General features: G+C 34.7%; 1 long non-coding RNA gene across 2 annotated transcripts in view; it reads left to right on the forward strand.

The window, feature by feature from the left end:
- The window catches only part of LOC130455140 (uncharacterized), a 201,170-nt gene that overhangs the window by 125,053 nt on the left and 48,348 nt on the right, over window positions 1-27,769 (forward strand). The window contains exons 2-3 of one of the 2 annotated variants that reach the window (XR_008913067.1): window positions 21,515-21,591; window positions 21,747-22,005. This is a non-coding gene — a long non-coding RNA (uncharacterized LOC130455140). Of the gene's footprint in view, window positions 1-21,514; window positions 21,592-21,746; window positions 22,006-27,769 lie in introns of those variants that run through there. The other variant, XR_008913068.1, reaches the window with a different exon arrangement.

Here is a 27,769-nt window from a genome sequence, read left to right on the forward strand (position 1 = left end):
ATTTAAACTCAGATTCTTTTGACTCTAGGTCTGGCACTCTACTATTGTGCCACCTAGTTATGTACTTATGTACACCCTCAGTTATGTACTTCAGAGTGTTGTACTTTGATTCAGGATGAATTTGAATGTGTTCAAATCCTTACTATCATTGAAGTCTTGGGTAATCCAATTAGTTCTTCTATGCCTTAGTTTCATCTTCAATAAAATGGAAATGATAATTTCATTCTTTCATAGGGTTCTTTGACAAACCTTTAAGTGCTAGACAGATGTTATCTTTTGTGTTATCATTATTCCTCCTGATTCAAGCATCCATTCAGACTAGGATTACTTATATCCAAGGACTCCAACATCTCAGAATCACACATGCACACACACACACACACACACACACACACACACACACAGAGAAAAAAGAGGCACCTTGGTACACTCATTTAGTCTAACTCCTTTCTGAAAAAGAATGTCCCTTTCAGCATATCCTCCAAGTACTCATCCAGACTTTATTGGAGACATCTACTAGAAAATTTTTGATGAGAATGAATACATTAAATCTGAATTCCATTCATTCCACTTTTGTGTAGCTCTTATTATTAGGAACTTTATTTTATGAAATCAAACCTAAATCTGACTTTTTGTAACTTCAAAGAATCATAGAATAATTGAAATTCAAAGTTGGAAGAGATCTCAGTATCATGTTGTCTGACTCATACCGAAAAGCAGGGGTGTTCTTGAAAATATTTAGCAACCAGCTTACTCCAAAAAAGTATACATAACACTCTCTTAAGTCTAATCTATAATATTATTTTATCACTTGTTTTTTGTCTAGAAATCAACAAAATAATAAATCAAACCATGATTTGTAGTATTTGCCAATTTCTGAGGTATAACTATTCATATTAAAATTGTTCTTGTGGTGGTGGTTTTTCAGTTGTGTATGACTCTTTATGAACTCATTTGAGGTTTTCTTGGCAAAGATATTGGAGTAGTTTGCCATTTTCCTTTTCCAGCTCATTTTTAAGAGAAGAAAACAAGGTAAACAGGGTTAAGTGACTTTCCCAGGGTCAAACAGCTAATAAATATCTAAGGTCAAATTTGAACTCAGGTCTTCCTGACTCCAGGCTGGGCACTCTACTACATCACCTGGCTGCCCTTAAATCCGCCCTTGTTAAAAATTTAACAATTGCCAATTATGAGATGAGGCTGGACATCAGCACACCACCACCTAAAAGGCAACATCATTATAAAATACACAAGAAAGAGTTACCTAACCTCTGCTTAAAGACTTGCAATGAAGGGGAATACCATCATCTGTAAAGGAAGCCCATTATTTTTCCACTCATTGTTCTCAAATGTAAGGGGTAAAACTACTTACAGCATAATAATAAACACATCCCTATCACAAACATCATTTTCAAATTCAAAGTGAAACCACACATATGCTGGGACATTTCCAATGTCTGAAAATTACAATTAGTAGCTTGTCATTTTGGTTTCCAAAGGGAAATCCTTTTAAAAACTACTTATTAATATGAAAATGGTGACCCTTCACCAAAGTAAGTATAGAAGATTTTTTTATAAGGGTTCCAAGAGGCATCAGTTCCTATGAGATCATCACTGGTGCATCTCTGTGTTCCATTCTTACCAACACAAAAACATGACATGGAACCTGAAATCTATCTATTTTAGTTATTGGAATATTTTAGTAGGAAATACCCTTTTCTGTGTACATGTTCACTTGCATTTTCAAATGGTAAAACCAGTATAAGCAAACTAGGATAAAGGTCAGAATTATCCCATACCCTCTTCTAAAATGCTGCTCTACTATTTTAGTGTCTGGTGGGCTCTTAAAGGCTGAGCAGGCAGAGTATAATCACTTAGCAGTCTCCAACCAACAGGAAGGACAAGTATATTCCTTGCCCTAGGCTTGTTGGATCATCATACTATACATTATATGATAAATTAGCTCCAAGGATTCATTTTTTACCCTAGTTCACTAATTCCTTTCTAATTTAAGCTATATTTAATCTTTAAAAATATTTTAATTTCATGTAATCAATATCTATATTATCTCCTATGATAATATCCATTTTTAATATAGTTTTATTTATTTTGATAAATATTTCTCAATAACATGTAAAAATTTACAGTTTTTCCTTCTTTTGAAAAAATTCTTTTATTATTGTAAACTTGATAATTATCAACAAACATGAACATTTCCAGATTCAAAGAACAGAAAAAAATCCCACATCTGAAATTGTAAATCTTCATATATATATTTCAAATTTAATATGGTTGTTCTAACACTACTTTGCTTGTCTGGATCTCATTCTGAATCTTTTTTGTTCTCATTCACATTTTTAAATTATACATCAATGTTATTTTCTTTCTCTTTTTGATGTGATTGTGATTAACCTTACTTGAAAAAAAAATCTTCCAATTTAACAAGAAATTAATAAACTCTAAAAAAAGTTTTCTTCCCTCCCACCTTTCTACCCTCCCCAAGAAGGGTTTATATATAGGTTATATACATATTATCATGTAATATATGTTATAAGTTATATTATCATGTAATGGGGTGTATGGGGTGCTCAGGGAGGAGTAATATCTTTGGTATGGAGGGCTCGTCATGACCTCCTAGGGCAGCTCTCCAGCCACTGACCCTCACCTGACACCCAGCTCTCACTTGTGGCTCCCAGTAGCTGCTAGCATGCGGCAGCGGCCACACCCCAGGCAACGGCTTCGACAGGCTGGCTAAACCTTGTGAGAGTAGCCATTGGGTCGTAGACCCCTGGTGAACCAGGGCTTTGCTCACCCAGCATGTGAAGACTGTTTCGGCGGAACAGGCGGAAGAAACCAACAAGAAGGTTCAAGGGCTGAAATGGCGATGCAGCAAGGCACTGCGGAGTGCTTAGGGCGTGTTGGAGCACAAAAGACAACACGGCCATCCAATGTAGTTGAGGAAGTCTCTAGCTGTAACAACTTTTCGTGCCACTGGACCCAGGCTTCCAATGCCGAGAGAGTGGGACTGTCTCTGTGCATTGACTTTTCCATTTAAATCTTCATGCACAAGTGTCTTTGTGCACAAAGACAATTGTCATCCTTGGTTACCGGGAGACTACTACTAATCATGTAATATATGAAACAAGATATTTCTACACTAGAGAAAATTTTATGGAAGAAATAAAATGAAGGATGGTATGGTTCAATCTGCATTTGGACTCCATCTGTACCTTCTATCACAGTAGATATTCTTTTTTTGTCTTGAGTCTTGTGGTATTGTGCTGGATCCTTGCCTTGTTGATAACAAATCACTTACAGCTGATAATTACATTTGTTGTCATAACTGTGTACAGCATTCTCCTGGCTCTGCTTATTTCACTTTGTATCACGTTGTATAAATCTTTCCAGGTGTTTTTGTGATCATCTTGTTTGCCGTGTCTTAGAGAACAGAAGTATTTCATTATCACAATTTGTTCAATCATTCCCCTATTGATGGATATCCCTTCAATATCCAGTTCTTTGCCACCACAAAAAGAGCTGCTATAAACATTTTAGAACATATAATTTCCTTTCTTTTTTCCTTAATCACTTTAGGAAATAAACCAAATAGTGTATCAAAAAGTATAGAGTTTTACAACTCTTTTGGTATAATTCCATATTGCTCTTCAAAATGGTTGGATCAGTTCACAGTTCTATCAGCCAATGCACCAGTGTTCCCATTTTTCCATGTACCTTGCATCATTTTTCATTTTGCCCTTATATCATTTTAGCCAATCTGATGATATCTCAGAGTTGTTTAAATTTGTATTTATCTAACCAATAATTAACTAGAGCATATTTTCATGTAGTTAAACTTAGCTTTGAATGATTCTTCCAAAAACTGTCTATTCATATTTTTTTACCATTTATTATCTAGAGAATGGCTTAAATTCTTATATACTTGAAAAAAAGTTCTCCATATAGTTTAGATATGAGACCTCTACCTGAGATACTTTTTAAAAAAATTTCCCCCCAAATTTACTATTTTTCTTCAAAATCTTGGCTACGTAATTTTATCTGTAGAAAATAATTTTAATTAATGTATTCAAAATTATACATTTTCAGATCATGATGCTTTTTAGCTCTTGTTTATTCATAAACTCTTCTATCCATAAGTTTGATAGATAAAATATTCCCTGGTCTAATTTGTTTATAGTATCTCTTTTTATATCTAGGTCATGTATTCATTTTGATCTTATCTTGGTAAATGGTGTAAGATACTGGTCTATATTTAGTTTCTGCTAAACTGCTTTTAGTTGTCCTAACAATTTTTTTTTTCAGATAGTGAATTATTATTCCCCAAACTTGGATCTTTACCTTTCTCAAACACAAAATTATTGTAATATTTTACAACTCTTCTTGTATGTCTATTCTATTCCACTGATCTACTTTTCTATTTCTTAGCTGATATCAGATAGTTCTAATAGTCACTGTATTATAATATTATACAAAAGATGGTATTGCTAGACATCCTTCCTTAATATTTTTTCATTATTTCCTTTGATATTATTGAAATCTTGATGTTTTTCCAAGTGAATTTTCTTATGATTTTTTTCTAATTTAATAAAAATTTGGGGGTAATTTAATTGGGATGGCAATGAATGAAAAGGATCATCATTTTAATGATATTGACTCTTCCTACCCATGCACAAAAATATTTCTCCAGTTATTTAAATTTGATTTCCTTAGTATAAAAAGTATTTTATTATTATGTTCATATGGTTTCTGGATTTGCTTTGAAAGATATACTATTGGATATTTTATTCTTTCTATGGTTAATTTAAATGGGTTATCTCTTACTATATTTTCTTACAGGATATTGTTAGTAACTTATAGAAATACTGATATTTTGTGTGGGTTTATTTTAAATGCTGCTACTTTGCTAAAGTTAATGAGAGTTTCAATTAATGTTTTAGTTGAATTTCTAGAACTTTCTCTATATTTCTGATCATATCATCTCTGAAAAGAGTTGTTTGTTCTTTTTTATCTCTTTGCTCATTCTGATTCCTTCAATTTCTTTTTCATCTCATTGCTATTGCTAGCACTTCCAGGACAAAATAAAGTAATATTGTGAAAGTGGGCATCCTTGTATCACTCTTGATGGTAGAGAAAAGATTTCTAAATTATTCACATTATAGATAATATTTCCTAATGGTTTTAAGTACATACTTCTTATTAATCTAAGGAAAAATCCATTTGAAAACCTAGGTATAAGTGGATTTTCCCTTATGTTAATAAGAAGTATATACTTAAAACCATTAGCAAGCATCTGTAATGAAATTCCCAAGTTTGGAAATTCTATTCCCTTCATGAGATATCATTACTTAAAGTGTCACTAAATTCCCTCAGAAGAAAATGGGTCAAAGCTTTTTTGGATACCTTCCTTAAGAGCCTTTTGTTCCACATGTAATTAGCAGGCTGGAAACAGTTTTGTAATGTATGCTTTTCAGTCAGTCTTTCACATGAACTTCCTTAACATGCTATCAGAATTCTTCTGGAAGTAAGTATCCCTGGTTCTTTAGATGGAGAAATGCTATCTCAGGGACTTTGTGTATATGACAGAATCTGCTTATAGGTGTAGTCAGTATTTCTGCTTTTTTAACTTTATGTATGAGACTATCTCCTGGCATATGGATAGTTATTGTAAAAGTCTCAAATCTGAAAAAATAACATTTTGGTTCTCTTTCAATAATTGTCAGACATCACACATTTCTAACTTCTCCTAAATTCTATTTATTTGGGACCTTAACAACTTTCTTGATTATTCATGTGTTAGAATTTCTAGGTTTTGTGACTCATCAATGTCTTCAACGATTATATTTTAGTTATTTCACTTAATTCTTTGCCATTCAGTATATATCTATACATACATGTATATATTTACATATATGTATAAAATCAAGAATAGTAATCTATAGTGGAAATGGATTTATTCTACTCCTTTACTGCTTTGCCTCTTTAAAAAAATTTTAGTCCAGACTTTGATTATTGCTTCATACACAAACTTATCTCTCTAGATGAATTGACTTATTTTAGGTCTAACAGGGACTTAACTTAGCTCTAAGTTACAGAACTAAGATTGGATTATGAATTTCTTTTTGTTCTTATGAATTCAAGCCCAGCTTTCAGTGATCCAAATTGATACAGAAAATAATAGAGAACCAAATGTAACCCATGGCTCAAAACCTATTGCATAAGATACTCCTTGTTGGTAGAAATTGGATACTCAATTCTTTGTACCTGTGTGAAAAATGAAGTTGATGAAATCTTAAGATAAAAGTCTTTTACTCCAATTTCCAGAGTTAAGTCCCTATTAGACCTAAACTAAGTCAATTCACCTACTTTTTCTCAGTGGAGACATTCCCTAAATTCTTTTCTCTAAGGCCCATAAATCCTATTGTTCAAACTTTTGGTAATGAACTATGGTATTCCTACAAAAGTATTTCTGTTTATTCACTGTAAGAAAGAATATGTTCTATGCACAACACTGCCAAATGGATCCCTCCCAATGTCTCTTGTTAGGCTTTGTTCATCTTCCCCAACGATGATTTTGAATTATAGTGTTTCTATTGAGCTAAGTTTCAGGCAGCTCACTTCATCATATGTCCATTTGAATGATTCATTCTCATCCTATAATCATAAATTGGCCCAAAAGAGATAGGAAACTCATCAGAAAATACTTCTGAAGATGGAAGCAGAAATTATTCCAATGAGGAAAAAAGGAGATAGCAGCCTAAAAAGACTCATGTGCTTGCTAAGGAACCCATAGACAAACTTAGATTTTTAAAAATACATGTATAGAAAGAAGAAGCAGATCATTTAATTGAAACTCAGTTTAAAAAATAGCATAATAAATGCAAATGCCCCAAATTGCCCAAGTCTGGAAATGAATGCTAAGGGGGCAAGAAGATAATAAAAGAAGTGAGTAAACTATTCTTGATGTGAGAGGAATAGATGATAGTGATGAATGGGAAGAAGGATGAAATGGCCAAATAACTGTATTTATTTTTTTCTTGTAAGGTAAATGTGGATATCTATCTATCTAACATTGAAAATAATTGATACCCCAGAGCCAAGGCCATAGCAACAGGGAATGCCCACTTGAGCATGTTTTCAAAGTTGACAATAAAAGAGTCATAACTATTCTTTGGGTTCTATAATTTAATGACTTTTAAATTTATCTTAATGATTTTGCATCTCATTCACATAGCTCCATATTGACAACAAGGAAACTTTCCCAAATTCTTTTGTTAAAAGCCAAGTGTACTAGATCTCCTGTGTTCCCCTGCTCTGTCAATATAGTTACCCTGACCAAATAGGAAATAAAGCTGGTATGGCATGAAGTCAAATAGATTTAATAAATCACTTTTCTTCATAAATCCCCTCCAAATTATACTTTCGTAAAATTTTCCAAAATTTTCCAAAAAATCAAAGTCAAGGTCCTATAATTTGACTTTCCTTAATTATTTTGCACTTAATACATTTGATCATTATAACAACCCTTAGATATAATCAATATTATTATTATCCTCCAGGAGAGGTTAAAGCCACAATTTCTGGTCACACAGTTAGGTGCATGAATTCAATTTTAAATTCAGTTGTTCTTGATATCAAGTTTTGTGCTCTAACTACTCCACCACTTCAAAATTTATAGGCTTCTGACCTAGCATTTATTTGATGATTCTACTTTTTTCCCCTTTTGGAAAATTAGAACATTATTTGACTTCCATTCCTATGTATTCCTTCCATTCTTTATGATCTTTAAAAAACAAACAACCCATATCTTCTTCTAAGAACTGATACTAAGTATTGGTTCTAAGGAGAAGAGTGGTAAGGACTAGGCAATTGGGATTAAGTGACTTGCCCAGGGTCACACAGCAAGGAAGAGTTAGAGGCCAATTTTGAACATAGGACATCCCATTTCTGACTCTTTATCCCAACTAGTCACCTAACTGCTCCCTTCATGATCTTTTAAAGATTACAAACAGTGATCTTTGGAGTCAAATATGCCAATTATTATCTAGGATGAAGTTCATTAGATCCTGGTGAACTGATTTAACCTCACTTATAATCAATCATCAGGATTATGGTTTCTGGCCATTGGAACAAATTGTTCTTATCTGACTATTCTATAATGGGAATTCTTTATATGCTTGGGATCAACATCCTCCTAACTCAACAATGGATTTGAGGCCTGTTGGATACCCTTAGCCAGGTTTAGCTTATCTGCTGAGAGGGTTACCAGGGTACAGTCACTGAACATGTTAAAGCTTTTTGCAGCTACATATGATGGCCAGATCAAAAGGGGATGAACAGCTCCAAAAAAGGTGTTAGCAAGCCTTTAATTAGAAATGCTAGTCCTCATGAACACCTATATTTTTCCATATCCTTAGCAATTCAATATGCAGTAGGGTGCTGGGAAGTTGAGAAGGTATTGGGTGGTTACATGGAATGGTGAAGTGTTTAGGATGTGGATTAGAGTATACTTTTTTAAATTTAATTTTTAATTTTTTTTAATTCAAATTAATTTATTTAGTCAATTTAGAACATTATTACTTGGTTACAAGAATCATATTATTTCACTTCCTCCCCTCCTCCATCTTTCACATAGCTGATAGGCAATTTCACTGGGTATTACATGTGTCCTTGATCAAAACCTATTTCCATGTTGTTGGTGTATGCATTAGGGTGTTCATTTAGTCTACATACCCAAACATATCCCCTCGACCCATGTATTCAAGCCATTGTTTTTCTCCTGTGTTTCTCCCATAGTTTTTTCTCTGAATGTGGATAGTGTTTTTTCTCATGAATCCCTCTGAGTTGTTCAGGATCACAGCATTGCCACTAATGGAGAAGTCATTACATTTGATTGTACCACAGTGTATCAGTCTCTGTGTACAATGTTCTCCTTTCACTTTGGTTCTACTCTGTTCACTTTGCAAAAATTCCTGGAGGTCAGTCCAGTTCCAATGGAATTCCTCGAGTTTATTATTCCTTTGAGCACAATAGTATTTCATCACAAACATATACCATAATTTGTTCAGCCATTCCCCAATTGGAGGGCATCCCCTCATTTTCAATTTTTTTGTCACTACAAAGAGCACAGCTATGATTATTCTTGAACATGTCTTTTTCCTTATTATCTCTTTGTGGTACAAATCCTGCAGTGCAATTGCTGGTTCAAAGGGCAGACAGTCTTTTAGTGCCCCTTAGGCATAGTTCCAAATGGCCCTTCAGTATTGTTGGATTAATTCACCATTCTGTCAGCAATGCATTAATGTCTCTATTTTGCCATATCCCATCCAGCATTCATTACTTTCCATTGCTATCATATTAGCCAATCTGCTAGGTGTGAGGTGATACCTCAGAGTTGTTTTGATTTGCATCTCTCCGATTATAAGAGATTTAGAACTCTTTTTCATGTGCTTGTTAATAGTTTTGATTTCTTTAACTGAAAATTGCCTATTCATGTCCCTTGCCCATTTATCAATTGGAGAATGGCTTGATTTTTTGTACAACTGGTTTAGCTCTTTATAAATTTGAGTAATTAGACCTTTGTCAGAGGTTTTTAGTATGAAGATTGTTTCCCATTTTGTTTCTTTCCTTCTAATTTTGGTTGCACTGGTTTTGTTTGTACAAACCCTTTTTAATTTGATGTAATCAAAAATATTGATTTTACATTTTGTGATTTTTTTTCTGGCTCTTGCTTGATTTAAAAGTCTTTCCTTTCCCAAAGATCTGACATGTATACTATTCTGTGTTCACCTACTTTGCTTATAGTTTCCTTCTTTATATTCAAGTCATTCACCCATTCTGAGTTTATCTTGGTATAGGGTGTGAGATGTTGATCCTACCCCAATCTCTCCCATACTGTTTTCCAATTTTGGTCCCAAAAGCTGGGATCTTTGGGCTTATCATAGACTGTCTTGCTGAGGTCACTTATCCCAAGTCCATTCCACTGATCCTCTTTTCTGTCTCTTAGTCAGTATCAAATTGTTTTGATGACCATTGCTTTATACTATAGTTTGAGATCTGGGACTGAAAGGCCTCCTTCCTTCACATTTTTTTTTTCATGCTTTCCCTGGATATCCTTGATCTTTTGTTCTTCCAAATGAACTTTGTTATGCTTTTTTCTAATTCAGTAAAAAGTTTTTTTGGTAGTTCAATGGATATAGCACTAAGTAAGTAAATTAATTTGGGTAGGATTGTCATTTTTATTATGTTATCTCATCCTACCCATGAACAATCAATGTTTTTCCGATGGTTTAGAACTAGTTTTAATTGTGTGGAGAATGTTTTGTAGTTGTGTTCATATGGTTCCTGTGTTTGTCTTGGCAGATAGATTCCTAAGTATTTTATATTGTCTAGGATAATTTTAAATGGAATTTCTTTTTCTATTTCTTGCTGCTGAGATGTGTTGGAGATATATAGAATTGCTGATGACTTATGTGGGTTTATTTTGTATCCTGCAGCTTTGCTAAAGTTTTTGATTATTTCAACTCACTTTTTGGTTTATTCTCTAGGATTCTGTAAGTAGACAATCATATCATCTGTAAAAAGTGATAGCTTGATCTACTCATTGCATATTTTAATACTTTCAATTTATTTTTGTTCTCTAATTGCTACTGCTAGAGTTTCTAGTACAATGTTAAATAATAGAGCTGATAATAGGGATCCTCGTTTCACTCCTGATCTTATTGGGAAGGCTTCTATTTTATCCCCAATGCAGAAGATGTTGGCTGATGGTTTTAAATATATACTGTTTATTATTTTTAGGAAAGGCCCTTCTATGCTTTCTAGTGGTTTCAATAGGAATGAGTATTATATTTTGTCAAAGGCTTTTTCTGCATCTATTGAGATAATGATATGATTTTTGTCAGTTTGCTTGTTCATATGGTCAATTATATGGATGGTTTCCCTAATATTGAACCATCCTTGTATTCCTGGTATGAATCCTACCTGGTCATAGTGAATAACCCTCATGATCACTTGGTAGAGTCTTTTTGCTAGTATCCTATTTAAGATTTTTGCATCTATATTCATTAAGGAGATTGATCTATAGTTTTTTCCTCTGTTTTTGACCTGCCTGGCTTTGGAAACAGTATAATATTTGTGTTGTAAAAGGGATTTGGTAGAACTCCTTCTTGGCTTATTCTGTCAAATAGTTTGTATAATATTGGGATTAGTTGTTCTTTAAATGTTAGATAGAATTCATTTGTGAATCCATCTGGACCTGGGCATTTTTTCTTAGGGAGTTCTTTGATGGCTTGTTCAATTTCTTTTTCTTATATGGAGTTGTTTAAGTAGTCTGTTTCTTCCTCTGTTATTCTAGGCAATTTATATATTTTTAAATATTCATCCATATCACCTAGATTGTCATATTTATTGCCATATAATTGGGCATAATAATTTTTAATGATTGCCTTAATTTTTTCTTCATTAGAGGTGAAGTCTCCCTTTTCATCTTGGATACTGCCAATTTGGTTTTCTTTCTTTTTTTAAATTAGATTGACCAGTATTTTGTCTATTTTATTTGTTTTTCAAAGTACCAGCTTCTAGTCTTATTTATTAAATCAATAGTTCTTTGGCTCTCAATTTTATTAATTTCTCCTTTGATTTTTTAGGATCTCTGATTTAGTCTTCATCTGAGGATTTTTAATTTGTTCACTTTGTATTTTTTTAATTTGCATGCCCAATTCATTGACCTCTGCCCTCTCTAATTTGTTAACCTATGAACTCAAGAATATGAATATTCCCATGAGTACTGCTTTGGCTGCATCCCAAAGATTTTGAAAGAATGTCTCATCATAGCCATTTTCTTGAATGAAATTATTGTTTCTATGATTTGTTCTTTAACCGATTTTGGAGAATCATTGTTTAATTTCCAATTAATTTTTGATTAGCCTCTCTATGTACCTTTACTAATTATTATTTTCATTGCATTGTAATCTGAGGACATTGCATTTATTATTTCTGCTCTTTTGCACTTGTTTGCAATGTTTTTATGCCCTAATACATGGTCAATTTTTGTGAATGTACAATGTGCTGCTGAAAAGAAGGTGTATTCTTTTTCGTCCCTATTTATTTTTTTTCCACATAGCTACTAAGTCTAATTTTTCTAAGAATTCATTCACTTCTCTTACCTCTTTCTTATTAATTTTTTGGTTTAATTTATCTAGTTTGGATAGAGGAAGGTTCAGGTCTCTCACTAGTATAGTTTTTCTATCTATTTCAGTCTTGAGCTTCTCTATTTTCTCCTTTATTAATCTGGATGCTCTGCCATTTGGTGCATACATATTGAGTACTGATATTTCCTCATTGTCTATACTGCCTTTTATCAGGATGTAATTACCTTCCCTATCTCTTTTAACTAGATCTATTTTACTTTGGCTTTGTCTGATATCATGATTGTGACTCCTGTCTTCTTTTTATCAATTGATGCCCAAATGATTTGGCTCCATCCTCTTACTTTTACCCTATGCATGTATACCTTCCTCATGTGTCTTTCTTGTAGACAGCATATGGTAGGGTTTTCTATTCTAATACACTCTGCTATTTGCTTGCATTTTATGGATGATTTCATTTCATTCACATTCAGAGTTATTATTACCAGCTCTGTATTTCCCAGCATTTTGATTTCTACTCCTAGTCCTGCCTTTTCTTTTTTCACTATTTCCTTCTACACCAATTATTTGTTTTTAATCAATCCCCCTAATTCCCACCCTTATTTTACTTCCCTTTCTACCACCTCCCTTCTTATTCCCCATTTATTTTCTTTACAGTCTTTTTAAACTACCTCCACACCTTCTCCCTCCCTTGCACTGCTTCACTCCCCACCAGTCCATTTCTTAACCATCTACTTCCCAATAGGGCACAAATCAATTCTCTGACCCAATGAATTTGATTGTTCTTTCCTCTTTGAGTCAATTTCAGTGCACTTAAGTGTTGAGTATTTCTTATCTCCAACCTCTTTACCCTTCTGGTGTATTGATGTTCTCTCCCTTCCTGGCATGAGTTCTTTGTGACATATAAATTTACCCCCTTTTGTTTATTTTCCCATTTCTTTTAGTATTAACCTCTTTTTTTAGCTCTAGTTGTATACACACACATATATATGTATATGCATTTATGCATACATATATCTATATCTATATATTAATTTTTTGGCATTTCATCCCATATAGTTTGTCACTGTTCCCTCTAAGTGTAATTCTTCAATCTGCTCAGGTGATAATAATAATTTTTAAGAATTACCAATGAACTCTTTTCTTATAGGGATACATATCATTTTAACTTATTGGAACTCTTAAAAATTTTTTCTTGTTTTTGTTTTGTTTTGTTTTTCTTTTTCTTTTTCCATCTTTCTTAAAATTCTCTTGAGTTCTGTGCTTGGGCATCAAGTTTTCTGTTCAGATCTGGTCTTTTCTATACAAATGCTTGGAATTCTTCTATTTTGTAAAATGACCATACTTTCCCCTGTAAGAATATATTCAGTTTTGCTGGGTAATAGATTCTTCATTGTAGATCTAGTTCCCTTGCTTTCTGGAATATCATATTCCATGCCTTTTGGTCCTTCAGTGTAGATGCAGCCAGATCCTGTGTTATCCTCACTGTGGTTTCATGGTATCTGAATGACTTCTTCTTAACAGTTTGTAATATTTTTTCCTTGGTCTGATAGTTCTTGAATTTGGCTATTTCATTCCTGGGTGTTGTCAGACGGAGATTAATTACAGGAGGTGATCTGTGAATTCTTTCAATCTCCACTTTTCCCTCTTGTTCTAGAATATCAGGGCAGTTTTCTTGGATAATTTCCTGTAGTATGATGTCCAGGATTTTTCTTTTGTCATGGTCTTCTGGTAGACCAATGATTCTTTAAGTTGTCTCTCCTGGAATGATTTTCTAAATCTTCTGTTTTGTGAATGAGATGCTTCATATTTTCCTCAATTTTTTTATTCTTTTGATTTTGTTTTATAGTATCCTTCTGCCTTGTGAAGTTGTTTGTTTCTAGTTGTTGTATTCTGGATTTTAAAGACTGTTTTTTATCCCTAGATTTTTGGTCATCCTTCTCCTTCTGGTGTGATTTTCTTTGAAGATCATCTTTCATCTTCTTTGCCTCATCTATCATTTTCTTTTCCTCATCTTTCATCTCCTGTGACTCATTTTCAAGCTGCTTAATTTTGGCTGTCAAGTCACTATTTTTGTGTTTTATTTCTAGTGCCTCTGTTTCCAGATGACTTTTCTTACTTTTTAAGTTCTTTTCCAAGTTGTCTTCAACCTCTCTTAAATGTGTTTTGAATTGTATTTTCAGTTCTTATAGAGCCTGTATCCAATTCACTGTGGTTTCTGTTTTTTTGCTTGGTGTTTCCTCATTCTTCTCTGTTTTATTTGTTCTTTGTTCATTGCCTGTATAGAAGTTGTCACTTTTAATTTATTTTTTCTTTTTCTATTGTTTGCTCATATTTACCCCTTCTTCACTCTCCACAGTTGCCTGTGCTATTGCTCCTCTCATTTTTTGTGTGGTTTTCGTCTTTTCTTTCCACCTTCACCCTGGGAATTTTATCAGAAAATCTCTCAGCACAGTTTGTGGGGGAGGGGTGTTGGAGCTTGAGCTTCCCTGACCTCAGAAAGCTTTGATGGTATTAAGTCCAGCTGGGTTGAACTGGATGTGCCCTGAGGCCAAAACCTCAGGAAGGAAGGGGGGGAAGGGGGCAATATGGAGTGTCTCTGCTGCTGCAACTAGGCTGCCTCTTCTGAGCTCTGCACTTCTTCTCTAACTACTTCCCCACTGCCTGTTTTTAATGCTCTGAGGTTGGCACAGTTTTTCCCACAAGGTACTCCCTCCACACCAGCACCTTCACCTGCCTAGAGGTTCCAGCTGCCATAGAGGCTTAGCACTCTAGGTGGGTGAGGGGTCTTGGGAACTTCTTTCTTCCTTCTCCTTAAACCTGAGTGTTCTCAAATTCTGGCTTTTGGGGACGTACCTTTTAAGTTGAGTCCAGCAGGAGGTTTCCTTGGCTCTGTCTTGTTGTTAGGTTTGATTTTTGGTTCCCTACAAGCATTTAGTTTTTAATTGGTGAGGAAGGTTTTTCAGTGGTCTGAACTTTCACTGCCTCTATGCTGCCATCTTGACTCCACCTCACTGGAATACACTTTCAAAAAATAACTAAAAAAAGCTCCTTTATAAGAACCAGTACCCAAGTCCAAGAATCTAGAGAGAGAGAGAAAGAGGATGATAGAAGGAGAATAGATGGCATGTTACAGATATAGCCAGGAAATTTTAATCAATTTGGGTTCCTTGGAGTATGGTGGTCCCCTCAAGAGTGATGGAGAAAGGGGACAGGTAGGTGGATCAGTGGATATATAGCCAGATCTTGAGATGGGAGTTCCTGAGCTCAAATCAGGATTCAGATACTTCCTAGATGTATGACCCTGGAAAGGTAATTTAACCCTCAATACTCAGCCCATTCCACTCTTCTGCCTTAGAACTATTACACAATATTGATTCTAAGATGAAAAGTCAGAGTTTAAAATAAAAAAAAGATAAGAGAAATGTGAGAGAGGGGAGAATTAATGAGAGAGTTATGAAGTTCAAATTTTGGTATGTTAAGCCTGAGATGTGCAATTGAGAATGTTCAATAGGTTATGTGACACTGTAGCTCAGGAGAAAGACTCAACTGTAAAGATTTGGAATCATATGCTTAGGATTTAACATTGAACTCTTGGGGACTGATGAGATCACTAAGAGAGACTTAGTAAAGTTAGATGACAGAGGGCAAATGACAGAGTTCTGGAGTTCGTCCACATAGAAGGGACGGGATAAGAAGAATGATTCTGCAAATAAGATTGAGGAAAGAGTATTCATACAGGTAGGATAAAGATCAAGAGAAAATACTATTATTAAAAGCCAGGGAGGAGATGTTGTGCAGTGGAGTTCAGGGAATGATTTACAGTGTTAAATATTGCAGAGAGGTCAAGCAGTATATAGATGTAGAAAAGACTATCTGTTTTAACAATAGATTATTGATAATTCTGGAGAGGTCAATTTAATTATCATTTTGTAAACCAAACTGCAAATAGCTAAGAAGTGAGCATAAGTTGAGAAAATGTTGGTAAGAAGTATAGACAGTTTTTCCTAGAACTCTGCCTATGAAAATATGGAAGATCTTGTATGGTATTTTGAATGGATGGGAAGATCATGTAAAATGTGCATTTTTAAAATAGCTGAGAGCTTTGTACTTATTTGTGAGTCATAACAAAGAAAATTATAAAGAAAGACTGAAATTAGAAGGAGACAATAAGACTGAAAACATAATCAGAGAAGATAGGTGGGAACATAGGGTGGAAAAAAGGACACAGATAGAGGGGATGGGGAATTTTCAAGGCAAAGTAATTCTCAAGGCTGGGAAAAAAGTGAAGATTGTGGGATAATATTGAAGTGATATAGAAATGGAGGAAAAGGGAAATCGTACTAGAGTGTCTACCTTTTTGTTCCCCTAAAGTATTTTCTAGCAACCCTTTGATTTTTGAGAGCCGAGCCAGTGGTCTCCCAAAGTGTAGGGTCCTTCTGACTAGGTGAAGCAGTTAGGCAAATAAGAGATGAGAGATGACTATGTGCTCAGACTTGTGCTTAGGTGTCACTCAGTGTTCTACCATTGCAAAGGGTTTATTATATAGCTTCAGTGAGTACATGCTTTTCTGGCATACAATCATTTTTCAACATACATGTTTCCATAGAGCCCAAGAACAGATGTAAAGCCCAAGGAAATAGTCAACAAAACATTGTTGCTAAGTGCAGAGTCAGAGGGTAGAATCAACATGACCCAGATATAGGTTGAGGAATTCAGAGTACAGATTTTCCAGAAGTTTTTATGCCTAAAAAAGAGGGTCCTACCTAAGTGGGTATATATGAATCCTTAGATTTAATTTTATAAGTGGAATCTCCTGGTAATATTCTGGGGGGACAGAGTAGAACATCTGCATTACCCCTGCAAGCATGCTGCTCTCATCTATTTTTCCTGGGGCCAAGTAAGAATAATAATCATAGCAATTCCAATAATAAGGGGATATTAATAAGGAAAGTCACTTGGGTGGGGGTTCAGTGGGTGTTTCCATACTTACTGGGGGCTGCTTTGCAGTTCCCAGTTTCCATATGTGACTGTGTCAAACAGCATGGTCTTTGATGACTCATGGCATCTTCCCCTTTTCTGTTTATTAATTGGAGTGACTTATAGTTAATTTGGACTTGACATTGGGTAGATCCTAGGGATCTAATGACAGAAATGAGTGCAGTAAAACACAAAATAGGGGATGCAATGGAATGCTTAGAGCAGCTTAATCTATGGGGGATTAATTGTCTGGATCATCATACCAGTTTGTAGTCATATTAACAAGAAGCATAATAAAAGGTGATTGTTCAACAACAAATACAGTGGTAGCAGAGATGGAGGGGTTAAGGCAATTTGTTAAAATATATCTTGAACAAGAAATTCTAAAAGTCATGGGGGATAACATATGCATCTGTAGGATCATTGAGAAAGTCAGAGTCAATGGTTTAAAGTTGAAGGCAGTAGAACAATCAGGAGGTGAAAACCCTTGCCTGTGCTTGGGCTGCAGGTGTCTTGATTTGTTCCCAAGTTTGTAGAGCACCTTGAACTGTTGTCTTAACACAGTATTTCTGTATCTGCATTCTCTTGATTTCCTTCCTGTTGGGGTGTGTCATGCAGCTTGTTGTTGGGGCAGGAGTCATGGCAAGGATGTGTCCTAAAGGTCCTAACCTTTAACTTAAAAATTTAGATTATATATCCCTAGTTTATAGCTAAATAGTATTTGTGACTTTTAATTGTGGGCCAATCAGAACTTCAGAAATGCATGGGAAAAAGATCTTGTTTAGAAATACACATGGACAGACTAAGCATCAGATATCCATAACGGCAAAGTTTAATAGATGTGGTTATTTTCTTCTTAAAGGACAAAAAAATTCCATCCATAATAAATAATACACTAACTCCAAACATTATTTTAATTTGAAAGCAGGCTGCTTGCATGTTCATATAACCTAGTAATTGCTAAAATATTTACCTCAAATAAGTGTAAGGTTCTCACTAACTTTGCTGCATAGAAGCTTTATTTATGTACATTGAAGTAAATAATACTGAAGAGAAAACACAAATTTGCAATAGTGAGTGCTAGTTGAGATTACAGAGTATAAATTCTTAGTGAACCAGGAAATAACATGACTGTGACTTTCTTTCATCAGCATAATGTAGGCAGGTAGATAGTGGGAGTAAATCAAGGTTGGGATTAGTAAAAAGATGAACAGTGCAAGGACAAGGGGACAAGGAAGTCAAAGATAGGGGAGAGAATGCTCCAGTTTTGCAAGGAAGGAATATGAGTCTAGATCAGAGGTGATATCTTGGGAAAGTCTAGAAGTATGGAAAGATGGCAATTACCCTGAGGATAGAGACAATATTGACAGGATATATACAGTCAGGATAAAAAATTATTATAAGATAGAGGAATGTTAGTGTTATGGACAATGGATTTGTGAGTGATGTTGAGATCAAGAGTATGAGCATCCCTTGACTGAGCATGGTTTAAAGTAGAGGAAAAGTATAGTTCATGGACATGAATGATGTTGATGGAACAGGAAGAATCCTAAAGAGGATATTGTTATTGTCTAGTTGTTTGAGTAGTGTCCAACTCTTCATCATGACCCCCTTTTAGGGGTTTTCTTGGTGAAGATACTAGAGTGGTTTGCCATCTCCTTCTCTAGCTCATTTTATAGATGATGAAACTGAAGCAAACAGGATTAAGTGACTTGCCCAGGGTCACTTAGCTAGTTTTTAATGCTTGATTTGAATTCAGATCTTACTTGATTTGAGGCCAAGAATTCTATCCACTGTGCCACCTAGCTGCCCCCCTATAAATTGAAGTCTCCAAGTGAGTAGTTTTGTTCTGGCTTCTGACATATTGTAGTTCCCTATACATATTTTAATGTAGTCCTATAATTGATATTGCAAGTCACTGCTGCATATATTTAGTCTTCATTACTATTTGTTGTTGACCTTCAGATATATTTGCTGGAGTGAATGTGGGGTATGTAGCACTTAGGTATACAGTGTATACCCAGATTTTAATAAAATAATTTGATCAAGTTTCTCATGTTGTACTTGTCAATAAGAACAGATAAGAACTAGATGATAATACAGGTAGGTAGATTTGTAACAAGTATAGGTGGGCAGGTGGGGAATAAGATGAAGATTATGATTCAGGTACTTAACTTATTGAGAAAGGAAGGAAAATGACCTCAGGTTAGGTCCCTCCCTCTCTCCCTCTAATACTTTATTCGTCCTGTTGTAATTAAAACACCATAAAAATTTGGCAGCTGACTTGAGTGTTTCACTTAGGAATTACATAAGTGAATTCCTTGGCAACCTTAAATTAATATATATCAGTCTTTTAAAGTGATTTCAATATCACAGTACTTAGATCCCTCATGCCTGGCACATAGTAAGTACTTAATAAATACAGGTTGATTGATTTAAAAATTGATAACACTTTCTTGATATACAACTGTGACCTCTTTGATTAGATTTTTATTTCTTTATTTTTGAATCTATATTTCATAATATTTGTCAATTTTTATTATTCCTTTGTTTTATTCTTCCTTGATTAGGTATTAGGTTGTGAAGAAGTTTAAATACCAAACAGAGGACTTGGAACTAACAGGAAGCCACTACTGGAATTTCCTGAAAGAGAGCATGATCTGACCAAAAATTTAGGAAGATCATTTTGGCAGTGAAGTGATAGATTAGAGTATGGAGGGATGAGGCAGGTAGAACAATTAGAAACCCATTATGATAGACTATAATAGAGAGATGATGAGGACCTAAATGAATATGGTAGTGAGAGATGTTGTAGAGAAAGAAACAAAACGATCTGACAATTAATTGGATATGTAAGATAAGAGAAAATGAGGTTCCAAAGAAAATGGTGGTACCTTCAACAGCAATAGGAAATTTTGGAAAGTGAGATGGTCATGGGAGAAAAGACAGATAATTATGTTGGGGGGAAGATGGGATTTGAGATGTGTAAGGAACATTCAGGTTGAAATCTTGTAGGATTACTGCATATGAGGTTGGGGAGTCATTGCCAGGGGGGATTCCTGAAGTTGAATCCTGAAATTAACTTGTGAACTTTTTTATGCTCATTGAGGCCAGTGTACAATAGTTGGAGGGAGATACAATGAAGGAAGGTTATAATATTAGTATTCTCCTGAATTAAAATAGATGAAGTCTACTTTTTGCATAGGTCCTTTATTGTGTTGTGTATGTATACATAGTCAGTCCTCAATACTTAAATGTTTAACTTTCATGACTTCAAGAATGCTTATGATTTTATTAGTAACTTTGATTTCACTTTTGCATTGGTAACCAGGAACATTTGTAGCTGTGCACAGTAGAGAAAAAAATGAGTCTTAATGCACGCACATTTGTGGAGTGACTGGTATCCTATTAGGTCATGTTCACTCAATCTTTGTGAAGAGCTCTCCATGTATTCAGTGCGTATTTTCATTGTTTGCCTCTAAAACTCAAGTTTTATGTTGTAATCATTCTCCTAAAGCATAATGCAAGTCCTTTGGGCTCTAAATCCGTGTAAAGTGAATGGTGCCATTAAGTGAGAAAATAAAGGTGTTAGATTAACTTCCTGGCAGAATGTCATAAGCACTGTCACTCCCATTGTTGCTGGAGAGTTTGGTATTAACTAATTGATAATTCATTATATCTGCAAAAAGCAAGAAAGAATGATACTGTAAATTTTACATGTTATAAAAAGTGAATATTATTCAAAATGAATTTTTTTATTGAAATGTTACCAGAAAAGGTCACATAATTCTAGGGGAATGACTAGTGAGAAAATGTTTTGCATGTTACATATTTTATTTTGTGTACTGCATTTTATGGGTTAGTTCATGTTTGTATTCAGAAAGTATATATTATCAGAATTAATGTTTTATTATAAAGAACTACAAGCAAAAAAGTGTATTTTCCTCAGTCTCTAGTGATTGATAGTTTTTGGTGGTCATAAGAAGCTAACCACCTATTTTTCATAGATTTAATGTATCAATGTTCATATTTTGAACTTTCACATAATTTTCTAGGCATGCTACTCTTCCACAAGTTGAGGAATTATTTTTTTTAATCTATGTAGACTCCATTTCTGACAAAGAATTCTTTTCTTTTAAGGCTTTTGGATAGTAGGTTTGTAGAAATTTTGGGCAAGAAATTATTATTTGGTTTTCTTGTGAGTCATACGACCAAAAATTCCCCAGATACAGACACTTTAGCAACTTCCCCACTACATCATTGAAAATTCTTATCTAGAAAGGTCACAGAAATCCATAGTTCTGGTAACTGAGTATTAATTTGTGTTCTTTCCATACTGACTATTTCTGCCTTCTGTTATTTTTCCAAAGTCCAGGTTGTATCAGATTGCACTGAACAAAAGACGGAGCATTCCCAAGCTATAGCAGTCATTCTTGAATTGATGTGGGTAAGTAGTATATCTTGAGCTTTAGCAATATTTTAAATTATAACCTGATTTGACTTTTATGGTATAGGGTAAGCAGTTGCCTTTTACATATATCAGACTTGGACTTTTTGCATAATTTGGTGTTATTCCTACTTTGTCTTCATTACTACATCCAGGTCTTATAAATGTCTCAAAATACAGCAAGTATATGAGATAGAGAGCAGAGAAGTCTGGAAGTGATTGAAAAATGAAGAAGCAGTGTCCATTGTATTAACATATACCCACCGATGTGGTGCTCTAAGATTTATGACCAAATCATGACTGAATGATGCTGAAAGATTGAAGAATCTGTAACAGGGGAACTAGATACTGCATGCATGTGTTTCAGGAAGGAACACCATGATGAATATTGTGGGTATTACATTTCTAAACATTCCTTTTGGCGTTTCTTCTGATCTTCTTGCTGGTAAGACTGTCAAAACCCAGAGAATTTTCTAAACCAGAACTAGATATTATTAGTTTTCTTTTGATAATTAATACTTATTACAATACTTTAATAGCTTGAAATTTCAACCATGTGGGCCTGCCCTTTATAGAGGGTGATTATGATTTTTCAGTGTCCTAGTAAATGATTTTCAAGAGTTGCTTAAACTGAGAAATTAATATCTTGGCAATCAGTCTGGTCATAAGTCTCTCTGAACATGGCTTAGCTGGTCTTTCAATGGTAGATATAGTCTATCTTTGGGCCCCAAGTCAAGGTCTCTCCAACTTGGTAGGGCACACCACTTAGGGTCATCTACATGTCATAGCTGGTCATTAGAGTAAGACCTTAGTAAAGGTAAATGATATTCATTGAAATGTAGTTTACAGTTTTAGATTTTCTAAGTATACTTTGAAGGTAGTGAAAAGAACCTTCTGTGAATTTCTTAGGTAACAGCTGGATCTGTTTCCTCCAACAGTAGCATGGGGATTTTTGATATAGAACCTTCTGGAAGCACTGAAGGCCATTGGGCTAATATGCTGAAATCTGGAACTATTCATAAACTCTTTAGAGGCTGAGTCATGGTGATGGATGTCAGTTCCAATCATTCTTTATTTTGTCTAAATAGGTGCTAGTTGGCATGCCACAGCCAGCTGTACTTAACATTGCATTCTTAACAGCGCTTCCTAAAGTTAAACCAGAGCTCATTTTCCCTGGCAAAATTTTCTTTCCTTGTGTGTTTTCCATAATCAATAAAACACAAATAAGTAACAAACATTTAACTCAAAGAACATGGATTTAGCTCTGACAAGCATTCTGAGAATGGAAGGGCAGCTGTCAATGAATACTGAAACTACTAAAATGAATAAGGGTGAATCTTAGTAGAGCATGCTGAGAGAAAATCAATTCATTAAAATAACATTGTAACAAGTGGAAACATTTTGCCTGAATTGGGTCTGATAAAGGAATATCACAAAGCCATATCATGAATAGATTGTTTCAACAGTAATTTTGTGATGTTTAATATTCAAAAGAAAAGGGGGAAAATCAGTTAATTACATAGAGGTGGAATGACTCATGACAGCAAACATCTAGCTATTTGGATGATCAACTTACTGACTTTTTTTGTCTTCATATTGGCATCATGAAGACTGAATTTGTTTAATTTAATCTGTTATGTATTAAGAGAGTAGCTATTTCTTTCCTTTTTTCCATCTCGATGATTCAAGATGGAGGAACTCCTCATCCAGACTATTCCAGGTGAACAAACTTGGTTTGATCTTATGGATTTCAATGCATTGGCAACACTTACCAAATTCAACAGGTAACTTATTGTTCAGCTCTCCACTCTACTTGGTCTGTGTAGACACCATTAGAAGTTATGAAAGAGATTTTAGAAGAGAACTTTATGATTTCCCAAGAAACCACTTGGTCATGTTGCCAAACAGTACAAATCTTACTATGTCCTATCTTGTAAGGGGAGAACTTTCTGAATCCCTTAAGAGTTTATTATTAGTTTCCAAATAACCATTGGAGGCTGTCTGCAGAATGACATATTTTTTTTTTGTCCATAGAAAAACTTTATAAAGCCCCAAAATACTACCATCTGGCTTCTAATTGTAGTTGTCATTTACAACACCAAAATATATTAGTACAATGCACTTTATGTGGGGCCCTAGACAAAAAGCCAGGTTTTGAGGAAGGGACCATCCAGAATATTGAATTATGTTTTAGGCCTACTCAAGCTATTTGGATAGAGCAGTGCTGCATCCTGAGTCCTTTGAAGAGTCAAAGAATACATGACCTTTTATCACCTTGCCTTTTAAAAATATAGTCATCTGGGTGGTATGGAAGGCACATTTCTGTCTTTTTTATTCCAGTGGAAAATTCCATTTCCTCAATCATTTTTTCCTTTCATCATAAAGTAATATCTTTATGATCTAATCTGGACACATAATTCTCCAGAAATATGACAGGCAAATGAGTGAAAAACAAATAGGATGGCCTTGAAAAAAAACAATTCTTCCTATAAACACACTTCCCCAATTGGCGATCTGGATCAAATTATGTGGAGCGAGAAATATCATGAACAAGTAACATGAACAAAGCATAGTATCCGGTTGAGATAAAAGTCTTTTTTGAATATTGTTTGTAATTTCAAATCCTTGCTCACTTGTTGGACAGGTTCCATTAAACACAGACGGCAATGATCTAAAGTGTGGAAGACATGGCTCTGGTGAAAGAGACATGTAAATACATAGTTTCACATACAGTATACAAACTCTTCTGAAGGACTATTGGATAATGAAGCCAAGAAATCAGAAACTTGGCCAACATACAATGGCTAACAATGGCTTTATTCCCCCTCTAACCATAATGGAAGCTTCATTCATCTGTTGCCTTTTTCTAATTAAAAGCAAGTTGGCAGAGGGGCATTTGAGTTCAGAAAACAGACTCGATTACATTTACTCTGACCATATTGCCAATTTTCAACTTGTGAATAACTTCCTAAAAAAAAGAATTGGAGAAATGGAGGTCTTTGATTCAGTCAACTTACCCTTTGTTTATTTTGCCTCTTGAATCAAGTTTCACTAAAGCCATATTATTGTTGATCTGATTGTGGTATGGCAACTTAGCCAGAAATGGAGAACAAGAATGTTTAGAAACCAAGAATGTCAATTTGCTTGGTTAAAAAAGAACATGGCTACACTTATTGTTGGGGAGAGAATCCTTAGTTCTGGTTTGATTTTCTTCTTGACTATGCAAGATGAGGAAAAGTTCATAAATATATGTTTTGATCCTTAGAAAAAGGAACTTTTTGTCCTTCTAAACTTGATATTTTGTTGGATCTGTGATCTCAGTAGTGTAAAGAGTTGCATTTACTAGTATTGACTATAGGAATGAACTAGAAAATGCTTAAAACTGGCTCTCTGAAAAATGGTATATATGACACATAAGTTTAAATGAGATTAACACTTTCTTCAGTCTTCATCAGTGATGACAAACCTTTTAAAGACTGAGTGCCCAAATTACCCCTCCCTTACCCCAGACACAAGAGGGATGAAGTGCTCCCATTGGGTTGCTGGACATAGGATAGGGAAAGTTAGAAATGTCCACAGGAGTGCATGGAGAGGGGAAGGGGAGCAGCCTGGTCTGTTGGCTTTCTAGTAAGAACTCTGGCAAACTGTGTTAGGGCGAGGGAGAGGCATGTGTGTCCATAAAGAGGGCTCTGAGTGCCACATTTGGTGGAGATGCCATAGGTTTGCCACAATGGGTCTAGACAAAAGAATATGTCAAGTCCTTTTTTTGGTAGCATTTGCTAGTTTTAGAGGAAGAAATGTTCACACTAAAAATTTAATCTGGTTCCAGCAGCTGGAGCTGGTTCCAACATATCCCTCATTGTGGTCTACCTATAACTTCTCAACTTATGTGATTCATATTCTTGTCCATTCAGTCCTTCATAGATGACCTACCATATGTACTAGGATCTTTCCTCCCTCACTTCCTAATATTTTTTGGAATACTAGTGGAACAATGGTATTGTTCATCTATTCTTCCTTAACTTTGCCAAATGGATCATACATAGCTCTTAATCTGGAAGAGACCATTTAGATGATATCTGGAAATACCATCAATTGCCACCTTCTCATTTTACAGATGAGAAAACTGAAAATCATAAAGAGGGGGAGGCACTTGCACAAACTCATTTTGGGGAACATCATCATCATGATAACAATCAAAATAGCTTATATATATGTGTGTGTATATATATGTATGTGTATATATATGAACTTTAAGGGCTTCAAAGTACTTTGCAAATACTTTATCATTTGCTTCCCATAACATCACTGTAAGTTTGATGATATTTATTATCCCAATTTACATATGAAGAAAAGGAAGAAGGTAGAGGTTAAATGACTTGCCCCAAATCATACAGCTAGTAAGTGTCTGAGGATGCATTTGAACTCAGGTCTTCCTGATTCTAGGCCCAGTGCTTTATCCACTGTATTACCTCCTTAACTCTTATGTATGGGTTATATATGTCCTCAGTTAGTCATCAACATCCTTGTGAGATGGAAGACCATTAAGTTTTGAATTCTTCCCTGCTACTAGTCCTTAAGGATCATTAAACCTTGTCATCTACTTTGCTATTGTGACATCCATACTCTACATGGCCTTCAAACCTGCTATTTCACTTTCAGGGCTTTTTGTGCCTAAACATTAAGACCACCCAAATTTTCCATTGACCATGCAGTTCTTTGTCTGCCTCTATTGCTTCTACTAGAGAGTTTTGCTAATGGACTTGCTTAAGGAGTTTCTCAACGAACTATATAGAATTCTGGCAAAGATGGGTTTTCCCCTCTGTAGACAGTTGACCACTATTTTTCAAAATACTACAGGGTTCAAAATACTACAGAGTTCACTGAAGAGGTTTTGTAAGAGCCATTAGGAGCAAGTTATCATTGAAATAGAATGTTTCTATTTGCATTCTGTAGGGCATTAGGATGTTGACAGACACCCTAGTTTAGCATAAGAAACAACACCAAGATAAAGATAGAGACTGAAAGAATAGAATATCCAAGGATTATAATTGGTTAACATTGCACCCTAGAATATAAACTGAGATTTGTGACTATCTTGCTTATTTGTATTTGAATCTCCAGTGCCAGGCACATAATAGGCACTTAAATGCTATATCTTCCTATTCAATATTCTAGCCATCTCACCCTCTGTCAGTTTGTTTATCTATCTCTCTATCTAATCTTTATCATCACATTTTAATTTCCTTTTTTATGTGTTTGCGATAGAAAAAGTGCTGGGATAACTCACTATCTTATTTTATTCATTTATATTTGATGTTTTGTGGGTAATAATACTAACTAGCATCTATATGGCACTTTAAGGTTTGTAAAGCACTTTATAAATATAATCTCAATAAATCCTTACAACAGTTCTGGGAGGTAAGTATTATTATCCTCATTTTAAAGTGAGAAAATTGAGGCAAACAGAGGTTATGTGACTTATCCAAGGTCATAGAGCTAGTACATGTCTGAGATCAAATCTGAACTGAGTCTTTCTGACTAGCCACTATATAACTTACCTGCCCTTAGACTCATTGCGAGCATTTTTGAGACAATTGTAACAGACAAAATGACAGGGATGATATAGACCTCATCCTATTACCTGGTGACTTTTTATTTCTCCTGCTAGATCTCTATTACTTTGGAAAGCTTTTTATTCCACATAATTTAGAATTTGGAAATGACCAGTATATACCGATATCTAGTAAAATCATGGTTCTTAAATTCATAGGGATAAATGTCATGTCTGGGCCATTATAGGTAATAATTCTGCTTCAAATGGTTCTTCAGTTCTAATACAATTTATTTATTGAATTCTATATGTTTGATATTTTGAAGTGAATTTCTTATACAGGAGTTTGTCATCAGCGAGTTGACTATACACAACAAGATTGTGATATATAACTCCAGTCATTTGCAAAAGTCTTGGTAGCTTAGGTACTAAATTTTAGCAACTTTCAGTGTGATGTATTGTATAGCTTTGACTGTTCCTTTGTCTAATTTACATTGATCATAGAATCTCAGCTCCTAAAGAACAACTCTTTGGTAATTTCTAGTGCCTGGGATCTTTCATTACCATCACTAAATCTTCTATTTCTATAAACAAATCCACATGACAGCCATTTGTTTAAAGCTT

The sequence above is a fragment of the Monodelphis domestica genome, chromosome 6 (assembly GCF_027887165.1).
Source record: "Monodelphis domestica isolate mMonDom1 chromosome 6, mMonDom1.pri, whole genome shotgun sequence".
Classification (NCBI taxonomy): Eukaryota; Metazoa; Chordata; class Mammalia; order Didelphimorphia; family Didelphidae; genus Monodelphis; species Monodelphis domestica.